The 14,906-nt window shown below is 38.1% G+C and overlaps 1 protein-coding gene across 1 annotated transcript in view; it reads left to right on the plus strand.

The window, feature by feature from the left end:
* The first annotated feature begins 226 nt into the window (after positions 1-226).
* The window catches only part of adgrl1a (adhesion G protein-coupled receptor L1a), a 270,179-nt gene continuing 255,499 nt past the window's right edge, over positions 227-14,906 (plus strand). Inside the window, exon 1 of the mRNA XM_036567396.1 lies at positions 227-289. The gene's annotated coding sequence lies outside the window, so the exon portion shown is untranslated. The remainder of the gene's footprint in view (positions 290-14,906) is intronic.

The raw sequence follows: 14,906 nt of genomic DNA on the forward strand, positions 1-14,906 counted from the left end.
TTCTGCCCGTCCTGTGGCTCGCTCCCGTCCGGATTTCTCTCTCTCCGCTCCTTTTCGTAAACATTTTGGGTCGCTCGAGGCGAGAGAGAGAGAGAGAGAGAGAGCGCTGTTTATTAATTTTTAATCTTTATGCATCCGCACGAAGACGGAGGAGCGCGAGAGGAGAAGAGAAACGGGAAGAGTGAGACTGAGAGAGAGAGAGAAAGAGAGAAAGAGGAAGAGAGAGAGAGGAATGAATGAGCTCCAGTGAAGAAGGGAGGAAGGAGAGATTGTAGGAATCAAGGTAAAGGTATGGAGGTTTCTCTATGGCTTTAGCATTCACGTTCATAGTGTTCATACGTTCGTTCATTCACTTAGCACGTGACTCAGTACATACGTGCATGTATGTGTACGTGTATATATATATATATATATATATATATATATATATATATACGCACATACATACATATATGTACATATGTACTTAAGCTATGTATATATATATATATATATATATATATATATATATATATATATTATGTATGTATATACTCTCTATAGTGTGCCTGTATATATGTGCGCGCGTGCTCTTGCAGATTTACAGTGCATAGTTTATCCATAGTGCGTCAGCATTGTCACTTTCCAATTTGTGTTGGTCTATATTGGATACAAATTCGCTCATTTGTGCTGCATATTGGTCATTCATGGACTACACTGCACTAATCCTACTCTTTTTCCTCCTTGCTACGTGTCTATAGGCTCGCCTTAAGGCTGGCTAGTATGTACTGACCACAAACGCTGTAGGGCACGCACTTTAAAAAATACCCCAAAACAGACCCAAATGAAATGAGATCGTTTCCACTCTACACCTTATTAAAGGCGCTTTTATTCGACTGCACTTCAGATGATTGTGATGTCTGGGTGTTCATGTGTGCGCGCGCGCGTGCGTGTGTGGATCCCGTGCACGGGGGAAAGCTGCAGCACTGCTGAGGTTGATTCAAGCTGGGGGATTCTGTACTGGAGCCACGCTGTTTATTACTGTTTACTGAAGTGCATGAGTGATGTGCTAATCTGGCCTGGATGAATAGCTGACATCACAAACATCATGCCGTCCTGGGGAAAAGAGAAGAGGAGAGAGAGTGAAGGTTACTGTCCTTCCTCCTTCTCTCTCGTCCTCTGTCTGTGATGAACAGACACCTTTTTCTTTTATCATTAGGCTCCACGCTGCGTGTTGGACAAGAAAATCCGCATTAGAGCGCAGTGGAGCTGCTCGTTAGGGCCTAATGGACGGGACCCAGTCCTAATCATAATCCGGAGATAGCACAAAGCTTGGGGCCTAAAGGAGGAGAGCACGCACTCATACATCAGGCTTCAGCCCCACGACGCACACCGCAGGCTACAGGTCCCTATGCAAACTCTACACCTGCCTGCTGGACAATACAAACTGCAAATTAATGGATGCAAATGAACTACATGGTGTAAATTAACACATACTTTAGACCGCAAGCTGTAAATTAATAGATGGATTAGACTGCAGACTATAAAATAATGGATGCTTTAGGTTGCAAACTGTGAATGAAAAGATCATTTAGACTGCAGGGTGGAAATTAGTACATATGATGGACTACTAGAAATAGCTAATTGAGACTACATTGCAACATTTTTTAACTACGGAGCAAAAGGGAAGACTACACACTCTAAATTACGAGATAGTTAAGAAATACTTCAACCTACAGATTGTAGAAGAGCAAATGCTTTAAACCTATAGGGTCAGTTTTCCGAGAATTAAGCCTAGTCCTGGACTGCATTTTGCTTTCAACGGAGAATCTCCATTCAGAATGCTGCATAGGCCAGGACCCTCAATGTAGTGCTTTAATATATGCTTTTGCGTACATTATTATTCTAAAAAAATAACTAGATATTTTTGACTGCAAGTTGATACGATAAAATACATCGCTAATTTAGACTGCATTCTGATTTCATAGATATATGCATCTACGAAGCCAAAAATCAGATGTACTTTAGGTCACATACTTTAAAATAATGTAGAATTTGGTCTATATTCTGAATTAACAGATGGTTTAATCTATGGACTGTAAATGAGTAGATGCTTTAAACCTATACGGTCACTGTGACGGTATTTAAGGTCCTAGTCCTGGACTACATTATTATTCAGTGGAGAATTTCCATACAGAATGCTGTCTAGTCCAGGACTTTATCCCTCTCAAGGAAACATTGTCAGAAAATAACTATATATTTTAGCCAGTGTAAATGAAGGGAATATTAGAATAAAATAATAGGGTAGGCGATGTTAAGCATGCAAAGCGGGTTTCTGAAAACGACTGGACGGCTGACATTCACATTATTTCACTGTGCTGACCCAAACGAGGAAGCAGCGGGTAGTCAGCCTGCCACTGTGGACGTTATTGTTTTTCGTCTAGACTTCGGCTATCAATACCTTGGGTCGTTTTTTAAGGGCGCGTGCTGAAACCGGCCTCAGACTACAAAAGAGGGTTTTTTTTTCCTGTGGAGAATTCTCACCAGGCAATGAAGTTAGAAGGGCTTTTTTTCAAATTGCGACTGCAATTTTGTTCGAATCTAAGATTAGTTGGTTGGGAAAAGTGAGCCCCTCGACGTTTAGAGTGGGTATCAAACGCCGCCGGTCTGCCAGGGCACTATTTTAGAATCTGGTTAGCTGCCAAACATACTCGTCTGGAGAGCTGGAAGGATTTATGTCTTTCTGTCTGTGTGTCACATCACTATCAGAACAATTATTCTAAGCTTTCAATGGATGAATAATAGTCAGGCATTAGGACAATATTAATTGGGGCCTCGGTTCTTGTAATGTGCCAGTAATCGGAGAGAAATTTATCTCTATCATAATTTCTCCACATTTTTTTTTTTTGGGCAAGGCTGCTTGCGGCGTATTTTATGTGATAAACAAGATTGGGGCATTTGTGTTGGGTTTTTTCAAGGCCGTCTTTGCCTAAACTAATGGCTTAATGGGCTCAGCTGGATGATTTAGTTTGTAGCTGAATGAGATTTCACCAAAAACATAAATTGTTATTCTCTATAAAAGCATTTTGCACTCCTACCCGGAGTTGCTGAGCATTGCACGATTTGGGGTTTTTCCTGCTTTGACAGCATATTTAAACACTTTACAGGTCGGTTGATGTGGGTCGTATGTGTTGGGAACAAAGTAACTTGGTAACAAAGGACTTGGATTGATTACTATGATCTGTAATGACAGGGCTCAATGTATATTAGGAGTGGGTGATGTGGCGAAAATATGTCACGATATATGTCACAAGATGTGTGTCACGATATATGTGTCTCTTTTTTTTTGAGGTTTGATAAGTTGGAACAGTCAAAAAAGTACTGTATTTATGAAAGTACTATCAAAAACTATGAATACAGTGATTTTCATTCAGCATTTTCAGCACTAATTATGCTCTCTTTGTAATGAAAAACTCACTTGATCAGTGTTCAAGGACTGACCGTGTCTACAATAGGTTTAGAAAATTGAAACGTGAAACAGTTTGTCATGATAACGTTACATATCGTCATATTGCCCACCACTAGCTACATGATATGTAGGCCCACATTGCTATTTCATTGACACATATTGCAATTGCAATATGGCTTGCATATCTGCATCATTTTCAGGGATGCATGTTGATACAAAATCATATCGGTATCGGCAGATAATTGCTTAAAAAAACATCAGCACCAGACGAATGCTTGTATTTTTAGATGTTTATGTTTCCCCAATATCAGATCAATATCTGTACTCTGGAAGATCAGAATGTGTAGGTGACGTGGGGCTAATTTGCTAAAATTATATATTTTACTGCTTTTGTAACCCATCAGATATAAATGTAATGCAAGTTTCTACAATTTCTGATCATATATCAGTATCGGAATTAGCATTAAAAATATTGGATGTCAGCATCAGCCCAGAATTCCAATATCGATACATGTCTAATTATTTTTGTCCAAAATGATTGTTGTTTGCTGGATCCTACACTCTTAAAAGGTAGAAGTGTTCTTTAGTAAAGAAAATGGTTCTATATAGACCCATGAAAACTCAAATAACCCTTTGCATGATTAAAGGGTTCTTTGCATCATGAAAGTGTTCCTCAGATTGATGGAGACTGTGCTGTAGATGGTCCTACATAGAACCTTTTTGAAAATATGATACGATATCAGTATCGTAGAGGCTGATGTTGCTATACAACTGACAACTCAGATATTATGCAGCCCTACTGTGCATCCACAAATAATAACAAGCTTTTTTCCACAAGAAAGCCTGTGAATCTAAGCCAACCAAAACCGTACCAGTCCATATCCCCAGCAGCAGCCGGTGGTATATCAACACCTCTGTTCAGTGTTGTAGCTTCAAAGTCAAAGCTTCAAATTCAAACATGTGTTTGCACCTTTTTTTTCTTGAGTCTGTAAAGGCAGTTCAGGTTCTTCATGAGAGTCTGTCCTCTGCTGTTGGAGTGAACACTTCCAGTATATTCTCTATGAGTCGGATTTTTTCTTGGTGAATTGCTTCTAAAACAGGATTTCCATCCCGTGAAAAAAGGCAGAAGTGCAGGAAACTATGCACCATGTCCTGATTTGAACTGTCAGGCTGCTGGGAAAAATGACTTGCCTGCATTTCGGCTCTTGCTGGACTGCATTTGTCCAGTGTTGTTCTCAAGCGTGTGCGGTTGCATTAGGTAAATGGTGGAATTAAAGGTGAACGATATTGCAAAAATGACATTTTCACAATATATATTTCTTTCGTTTGGTACATCAGTAAATAGCAACACATTTCCACGTTTTTGGATGGAACATGAGGGAAAATCGACTACAGGATGATGTCATAATGGGCAAACAGCCAATCAGCTACTTGATACTAAGCAGTTTATGATTGTTGTTGTTTACAAGCTCACTGCAATTTCTCTTTCTTTTCTTATGATATATGTGGTTGTTAAGCATTCTAGAATTGTGGGCGATACCCATGATGTACTGAGAAAAGCACATTGTGACGTTATTTATCACACAGAACCATAACACATCAACATATTTCCCACCCCTTGATGAGCCTGCTTGGTTAGAGGACGTGCGTTTGTCATTGTACCTCATTTTCTATGTCTAGCGTGTGTTCACCACAGGCCCTGATATTGTCCCTATTTTATTTTATTTTTGACCTCATGATCTACAAGCTGTTTATTTTACGTATAATACCCATCTCTCCATCACATTCTCTTTCTCTCTTTCTTTCATTCTATTCCTCACGTCTCGCTTCCCAAAGGGCCACAGTATTGTTCGCCTGTCAGTCACTGCTTTTTTTCCCCTCTCCGTCCGTTGTAGCTCCTTGTACGTCCTGTTAGAAGGAAGCATCCCTCGAGACCCGAGTGGACATTGTTAGATTTCGTTTTTTTTATTTATTTATTTATTTATTTATTTTTTGTTTAAAGTCAGCAGCCTGCCGTAAGTGAAAAATACATAATCAGGCGATGTGTTGAGTAGGGCCTAATTAAATGTACATCAAATTTTTTTTTTTTCCAGGGCTATATCTCGCTTTTCCGTGCCTTTGCCTCTGGTTTCTAAGGATGAATAGGCCTAGTATTGAACAGTAATTAGGCTTTGAATATTAAACAGATTCCACCTCGTTTATTATTGCGAGCGAACGGAACGAAATGGTGATTCTGCAGAGGTAGTGACAAAGCTACAGGTGCTGAATTCATTTTTGAGGCACTGAAGAATGAAATAAATAAGAGATTTGCTGTCCTGTACAGAAAGTAATGTACTGAAAATGTGTTTTCTTTTCAGGGTTGTCACGATTAATCAGTTTAACTTCATTTCCCTTTTAATAAATTGATATTCAGTTGGTAATTTGCATGATGATAATACATATTTTAAATTGTCCTACTAGTCTCTCCTACAGTAAGAAACAAAGCCTATAAACACTCCTATTTATATGCGACATAGGATACTAAATGTATTTATAGACTTAAAGCTTGCCAATTTTTTAATATATCATGATTTGCCATCTTGTACAAAAAGTAATGTACTAAAAAATGTGCTGCACTATTTTTGTAGGGTTGTCATGATTAATCAATTTAACCTAATTTCCCTTTTAATAAACTGACATTCAGTTGGGAATTTGCTTGATTATAATGCATATTTTACGTTGTCATGCTAGTCTCTTAGAGTAAGAAACAAAGCCTGGTCACACTTTATTTGGATGGTCCCCTATAGATGACCTACAGCTACTTAAATTATTAACAAACTTTCTGGTGATACTAGTTGATTATTAACAACATTAAGGTTAGGGTTAGGTTTAAGATTAGGTGTAGGATTTGCCTTGAGGTTAGGGTTAGGTATAGGATTAGAGACAGATTTAATACAATCTTTCACACACATTACATTTAATAGACATTTATTTGAATGTTAGTTAAAGATAGATGGAGCATCTAAAAACATCTACAGTGGACCATCTAAATAAAATGTTACCCAAAGCCTATAAACACTCCCATTTATATGCCACATAGAATTCTTTATGTATTTATAGACTAACTTATTTTTTTCAATAAAATATTTTGGCATCTTATTAACTGTACATTAAGGAAGTCCGGAGAGGCCATGAGCTGTTACTGTAATTTTCTGGGTTAATTGTCTTGTGATCTCAAGATAACTTTATCTTGATCACAAGATAATTAATTATCTCAAACAAGATAATTGTTATCTCAAGATAACTTTTGTTATTTCGAGATAACACAATAAACAACTCGTTATTTCAAGATAACAATTTTGTTATCTTGAGATTACAAGATAATTGGCTCGTTATCTCAAGATAACAACTTAGAAAGTTATAACTACCTTATGGCCTCTGTGGACTACATGGTTTGTTCTTAGCTTTGATATTATATAAATTATATTTATATTTTGGACAGAAATGGCACAATACCACTTTTTTGTTTTTGATACCAATTCAGATATTTAACCTTGTAATCGGCTGATGCTGATACTATTTCAGTATTCAATACGCATTAAAATAAGCTGTTTTAAATTAGAGCAAGTCGAACACCCACAGCTAAACTATCGCACTGAAACTACCCAAACACTCCGATCCAGCGCTGTCTGCTGATATCAGCCCAGTACTGATTTGTGATATTGAATCGCTGCCATCTCTAGTTTTGGAGTATACTGACTGCATGTAACAATATGTTTCATTTTTTTACAGGGGATAAAAGGTAGCCGTGGAGGGCCTTACACAAGTGTCCTTTAAAAATAGACGGCTGTGTAAAAGTTTTGACAGTGCCTGCTTTATACTGGCCGTGATTGCTGAATGAATGTGCTTATGCAACCTGTCAGAGACAGAGAGATGTCCAGAGAGAGAGGAAGAGAGGGAGAGAGGGTGATAGAAAGAGAGAGCGAGGTGTGTGTTGGCCAAAATGGTCCCTCTAGCTTGTGTAAAAGGCACAAAGGCGGTAGGAACTGTCAGTGCCTTTCAGGCTGAGGATGAGCCATGGCCTTTGTGCATTAAAGTGCTGTTGCTGAAAGTAGCAGGCTGTAACTGCAGGCGCCATGCACCACAGCCTTTGTGTAAGCCGGAGAGAACGCAGTTCACAAAACCAAATGCAGCTGGAGTCGGCTGGTGGTGGGGGTGCGATGGTGGGGGGGATACTGCAGGAAGCCAATCACAGACACCACCACCACCACCCCCCCACACACCACCGTGCACCCACTTTACACCATGCTGATTTAGAGCCCCTCGGAAGTGGCCCGCTACAATGGAATGTCCCGATCAACAAGTGCGTTTCAATAGAAAAATCAATGGAGGCTCTTTTTCATAAATCAAGCGCATGTTAAATTAGCTGAATGGGTCCGTGTGGAAACATAGCGGATTGTTTGGCTGCTGTCTTTGGGTTTTGCATCTGTCAACTGTGAAGGGGTGTGTATGTGTATGTGTATGTGTTGGTGGGGGTGAGGGAAGGAGGGGGGGTTGGTTTACAGCTGTGAAAGGCTCGAAAAGAACCCAATCAATGTAGCACTCAGCCACCCGGGCAATTTACTTGGGTATTGCCATCAGCAGAGGCGAAGGCAATGCACCGCCAGTTCGAGCTACTTGACTCCCACTTCTGTCGCCAACACAATACGCCGTTGTGATTGCTTAATTCCGCAATCCACCCGGGCTGAGCCTTCGCAGTCTTGTGATTTCCCAATTACAGCCACGTGTTCTCTGGGCTCTGAATTTTGGTGGTGATTTGGCGTGTGCATGTGTGCGTGTATGTGTGCGTGTAATAGAGCTGCTCAATACGAAAAGCCATGTTGCAGTTGCAGAAAAGTGGATACTTCGATATTCTGTTTATGTGAATTAATTGCCCTAACAGTCAATTAATCATCTTAAATGTGGCCTGTAAATTTGAGATCTGTGACAAGAAAATGTTTAGTCATAATCTAAAAAACTGAGCAAGGCCTAATTTACCACTGCGGAAAAAAATGTGGTGCATTGTTTAGCTTCTTTCTGCAGGCCTTGTATTGGCCTTTCCACCAGCAGAATGGAAATCAACTCATTTTGAAATCAACTATTTTGATGAATAGAATCAAATAAAATAGACATATCCCCATAACACGGTTATCAGATTAACTAGGACACTGTCGGATCTCGGTGTGAAATATTGTGACTGTGTTGAGCTGCTAGTGAGCAATGAGGAGTGAAAGGGGAGGGGAGAGAACCTCCCACTGTGAAAACAATTCACGTCTCTCCACAAAGATGGTCATGCAGAGATAAAATGACCCACATGACTGCAGCTTTCTTCATATCAAAAAATCATGCAAGACTGCCACAATAAAACAGCATTAATACACAATAAAAACCCTTCTAGGAATGTTGACCTGCTTGCTCACCAGGAAAGACAGAAATCTATTTCGCCTCCGGATTTGTAAATCATACACATTTCATCTAAAGATATTGAACATTATTATGAAAAAATAGTTCAACTATAAACCTCCTCCAAAACAGCCGGAAATTGCTTTTTTATGGCTACTTTGAAAAGAGGTTAAACCTGCCTATATTTGGAGCTACAATAGATAAAAAGCAACAGCTAACAAAAAGTGATACAATACAACTTATGTAATGTTAAATATGAAGAATAAACATTATAGCTCTTCAAGCTGCAGCACCAGTTTAACATTTCAACATGCTAGTTCACTAGACAAGCTCTGTGTAAATACGTTTTCATTATGGGCAAAATGTTTCCATGTGAAAACTGTGTTAACAGAATAAGTTGTATTTTAAGCTAATTTAAACAGTTGTGTGTAGTTAGCTAGCTGATGTATGTAACGCTGTGACCAGATAATGTTCAATAGTTTTTGAAGTAGCTGCTAAACTCTTATAATTAACAGAAACGCATACATGTATGTGACCACATAATTGATAACAAAAATATTTGTTGACAGTTTTCTACTTTTGTCATTTTCAACAATGTCAAATAATTGTTTCGGCCCTATTTGTGATTATATTGCTACATAATATGTCATATGCCTTTAAAAAAAAAATCTACATTTTTCAATCGTTGAGATCTAAAGATTGTCATTCAGGGTGGTTTGATCTTGAAGAGAAACTAGGAATAGGAACTAGGATTAGGAACCAGAGGTCACAATGCAATGTCTATGACACAAATACATAGCCATTTTATTTACTATCCACAATGACCATTAAGCCTACACGAGCTTTTATGTGTAATGTTTGATAATGATGAAATAGTGGTGAAATCTAGGGATACAAGATGATATTAGAATCATATAAGCATCATATCAGCATCATATCAGTATCGGCAGATATTTGATTTGAAAATGATTGGCAGCGGACAGATGCTTGACTAATATTTTTGATGTTTATTCATTGTATTCTGTAAGAGCAGAATGTTTAGGTGACTAAACTGTTAGATTTCTCTGTAAACACATTCGTAGATGTTTACAAGGAAAGTATAGAATATCAGCATCTGCCCAGAATTCCCAAATCAAGCGCCTCCCTAGGTAAATCTAAAAAATATTTTGGGTACTATTTTGGCTTACAATGCCCTGAATATACCTCTCTGGATTAAATATACATTTCAGGCCAAATTCTGTATATTAAGCAATGTGTTTGTAACCATTTAATATGCTAACACTTAATAAAACCTTTAGTGATTTCTTATTAGGCTCATTTGCATATTGCAGATTCCTGTGATAGCAATATGCAAGCATCGGTGTTGCGATGATAATTAACGGAGAATGTATTGTGCAGCCCTCATTTTGATTTTGATGCTTTTACCTCACTTGATTTGCATCCATCATGGAAGGCCAAAAGGGCCAACACATCAAAAAAACAATTGCACACATAAAAGATATTACAGGTTTCATTACGTTTTGTCTGTATAGATGACAAAAATGTACATGTCTAGATGCCTTGAGAACTCACACCCAATCAGCAAACTGATACTTGAATGCATTTGCATGTCAGTGAGGCAGCAAGACAAAGCAAATGGGCTTTAAGCATTGGCTTTCTATGTTTATGAAATGCTTACAAGCATTCCTGCATCTCTGTGGATGATGAGATAACCACCCTCATAAGGATTTATCACTTCCAAGTGAAAGTACCGGTTGTTTTCAAAACCAGATTTATACAGTCTGCTACCTTTTGGCTGAACGTGTTTAGTTTCACTGAAAAATCTGCACTTTTTCAGTCTTTTTCAGCTTCTTACACTTTCATGGGTGATTTCTCCCAAACTGTAAAATATGAGCCTAATTTTCAAATGATTTGTCTTAAAGTAAGTAATTGCACTACAAGATCAGGAGCCTGAGCTGCTTTACAAGACCATTTTCAAATGGTTTGGCTAATGCATGCACTCTGAAAATAATGTGGAAAAATGTTTGACCCGGAATTAAAAGAGAGGTTTGGCCCGTGAGGTATTAGCCTAATTTAACTTGTCAAACATTTGGCCTTAACGAAAATGGTAAAACTAAAATGTAGGCCTGTAGCCTTTCTTGTGTAAAATTATAGGTTTGAAGTAGAACCTGAAAAGGTCAGAATCTTAATAACTGATATGTCCACATGTAATATTTTTATGCTTTTTTGATGTTTTGGCCCTTTTAACCTTGCACTATTCACATTAAGCCTGTCAGCATGTCATAGCGAACATGTTGTTTTTCTGATAATTCATTCTGTTTCTTTCATTTACAGCAGTTCAGCAACTCATATTTAACCTTCACTGTTGCATTTTAAGGCAGATTTAAAAAATGAATTGATGTAACTTTGTAAAAATCTCTTAAATTGGTACTGAATTGTTTGATGACAGTTTTTCTTGATGCTAATTTTAGACTCATGGTTGACAAAAAAATTAGTTCAGCTGGCATCTTGTGTTTGTACCATTTTGGCAAACTAGTCAAGAAGCAGAACCTAATCGTGCTTTCCCATTAGGCAGTGTGGTAAAATGGGTATGGGTGCACGTCCATTTGCACCCTCTCTGAATTTACCCTACTTGCCAGAATAACATGCTGTTTTGTGGGCATTTTTTAACACATCAAAATTCTGGCCAAAGTAAAAAAAAGTAGTCATTGCTACATCTGTTGTAAACACGCCTATTCATCTTATCCTGCGATGCCACATTGTCCAGAAAGGGAGATTTTCCGGGTTAACCCCTTAAATGGCCAGGGTCTACTGGTGGGCCTAGAGTTTTATAACACACTTCTTTAACCTAAGAATGTCTCAGTCAGTTTGCATTGAAGTCCCTGTAGATACCAAATAATAAGCCTTAGTTTGTAATAAGCCTGGGATTTGAAGGGGTTAAAAACTTAGAAATGCCCCTTCTGATGATGTATCTTGTAGGTGGGAGGAGGAATTTTGGGCCAGATACTTGAATACTTGACATGTTTTTTTAGCTGGCCAATGCAGAAGAAAACAACATAGTTAACATTACTGCTAGATCAATATGACATATGTATTTATTAGCTTCTCCATCAGTGGACCTCTTCATTGCACTGGACTGACTTCCAATGGATGTGTTTGTGTAATGCATGCTGGGTGTTAGTGATCAAAATTGATGGACGAAAAGGATACAAAACCGTGAGTTCTGTCAAAGTGGTAAGGATGACGGGATGTAGCGCTGTGCTATGCAGTACTGCATAACATGACAAATAACGCTAGTTTTAGGCTGGAGTGCCCCTTTAAATTCTCATCCAGAAGTCTTATGCTAAGATCAAAGCCTTCAATTTCTTGGCCTCAGCTTGAAAACCCCTTTTCATAAAATAATCCCAAAGAAAAGTTCACCAGAAGCAAAGTCCTTGAAAATGTAGATGTTCCCATAAGTGAAGAGTAGAGGGAAGGTGCTCAGAACACCCAGATGTCAATTATAGACCATTCAGTGGATAACTTGAGAAATACCAAAAGCTTGGTCACAGAAAGGATTCAGGACCTTGATTTCAGATTACTCCACTGAGAGTGAAAGTCCAGCCTTAGAGACTGGTTCTCCAGTGGATGTGAAAAACGTTTTAAAGGTACTTAAAGCGCGAGTAGTAAAAAGTCCCAAAGCCTATTTGTCCCGTTATTACATCTAAGCCTACTCTGAGCCGTGATTGCTTCTGTAAAGACTCAGTTGACAGAACTTGAGGGAGATTTATTCAGTCATGTTTGCCACCTTATTATCACATACAGTTACGTTCCCATCATGCTTCTGTACCTGCAAAATTCTCCATATGAGCTCAGTAGAACTTTATATTGCCTGATGTTCTTATTTGTTGCACAGTTTATTTGGTTTTGCATTGATTTCTCCGCGTTGATGCTCCTTACTTCATCAGTGAGTGTTTGTTTTTCTTTATACTGTTCATGTTAAATAATTATTAAATAATAATCTCATTTAGTGTTATTTATACTTTGTAACAGTACAAAATGGTACCAGTTTTCTAATATGGCTTCTGATGCTGATTGTGTATCATGGCAGTCAGTAGGTTGACGCGTGCATAATTCACTGCCTCGGCATGAAATGCATCTACAGTTTTCAGTTTAATGATTTTTATTTTACTCCCGAAGGTAATTAGTAATTACACGCATTAGTGAAAACACGGTCGAGTAAAAGCTAGATACAGTATTTATCTGCATCTGCGAATGAAGCTGAAGTTGGGCATTGAAGCAGAATCACTCATGGCACATTGGGAAAAATCCTTGAACGATGTTCACGGGTTACCTGTGCTCCACTGCTTCTGAGCGACACGGTGAGCAGAAAAGCAAGCTGTGGAGAAAAGAGGACGTGCGAGAATGGATGGCCCACACAGCTTTTACTCTGTTTCTTGTGAAGGTAAAAGGCTCACCTGCTGACCTCGTCCATTCTGAAATAGGGAAGAAAAAAGAGAGAGAGGGAGAGAGCGGTAGGAATCAAGATGAGGATCAATCTGCCTAACAGCTCTGTCTTGACCACTTTTTTTATGTCAGATTTTTTTTTCCAGGTGCATTAATGAAATTTTAAATGCAGCTTGCTTCTCAAGTCAAGGACTTTTCGTAGACTGACTCATGGGCTCTTGCTGGATGTTTTTATTCTGTTGAAAACATTCTGATCATGTGACCAGCTTTCTAACAATCGCTTTAGTTATATCGGGAGCTGGTTTTAACCGCTTAAGAAACATTTCTCACCCTCACAACTGCATACATTACCTATTAATTTTATAGTAGTTACTGTCATTCACAATAGCTCTAGACAATAAGCCTCTGATAATAATCACATTTACACGATTTTCCACTTACTCCAGATGTAATAAATCAACTGAGAGATGTTTGGAGTCCATATTTTGCTTGTTTAATTTAGAACTAGAACGGTGAAGCTAACTATGCTAACAAGCAGTAGAACTCAGTTGTCACCCAAATAGCCCAAATTGCTTCTATAAAAATCACCAAAACTTCTCTCGATCCATTCAAACCGCATCCAGCTCTTCATTAAGGTCATGCAGCCTTGTAGATGTGGTTTGGGACACAGTATGACTTATTATAAAATTATAAAAATGAACAAAACTGAGGAGCCACTTTAGATATCAAGGTCTAATTGAGCGAAGTGCTGATCTAGAATCAGTAAGTCATACTATATCTGATCGGCAAGCCACCGTGACCTTAATGAAGACCTGGGTGGATTGAGCGGATTGAGTGGATAAAGATATGTTTTGGGGAAGCACTATGATTTTGGCTATTCAGGTGACTTTTGAGATCTAGTGTTTTGTTAGCAGTGTTAGCCTTGTAGCTCCAGTTGTAAACTGAATGCAAACATGTCTTGGTTGATGGACCACATCAGGGGTAAATGGAAAAATGGGTAAATAAGATTTTTCAGCCAAAAATGAAATGTACACAGTTTCTTACTTACTACGAATAAGAGCTGCAAATATCTGATCATATTTAATTATTTTTGATAAATTTGGTAATTAAAATATTTTTAAAAATTCAAATAACCAACATGTTTATGAACCTATGCACTTTCATGGGAAAACAAACATTTGTATATCAAGCCAGATACTAACTTGTCAACAGTAGCACACAGTTGGCAGCTCTGCACGCTCTGTTTAGGGTTGCCAGATTGGGAAGAATCCATAGCATTATCCATAGCATTTTAATGCAACTTGCTATGAAAATCATGATTTGTTAGTGATGTTTTTTCGTTGCCTTTTAGTATTGCATTTTATTAAAAGGCAAAATAATACAGTGCAAAAAATAATAACAATAAATAATAATAATAATAATAATAATACCAACAATCATTTTTTTTCCATTTAGCTATTAAACTGAAACATATCTTGAGCTTTGCTTATTCTTATAGAACTTGCAAATATTCAAGATAATTTTTGATAGATCATATTGATATTTACAGCCGTACTACAACTGTATTTCAGTCAAGACATGTTTTGTGTCT

Source organism: Colossoma macropomum, unplaced genomic scaffold (genome assembly GCF_904425465.1).
Source record: "Colossoma macropomum unplaced genomic scaffold, Colossoma_macropomum, whole genome shotgun sequence".
Lineage (NCBI taxonomy): Eukaryota > Metazoa > Chordata > Actinopteri > Characiformes > Serrasalmidae > Colossoma > Colossoma macropomum.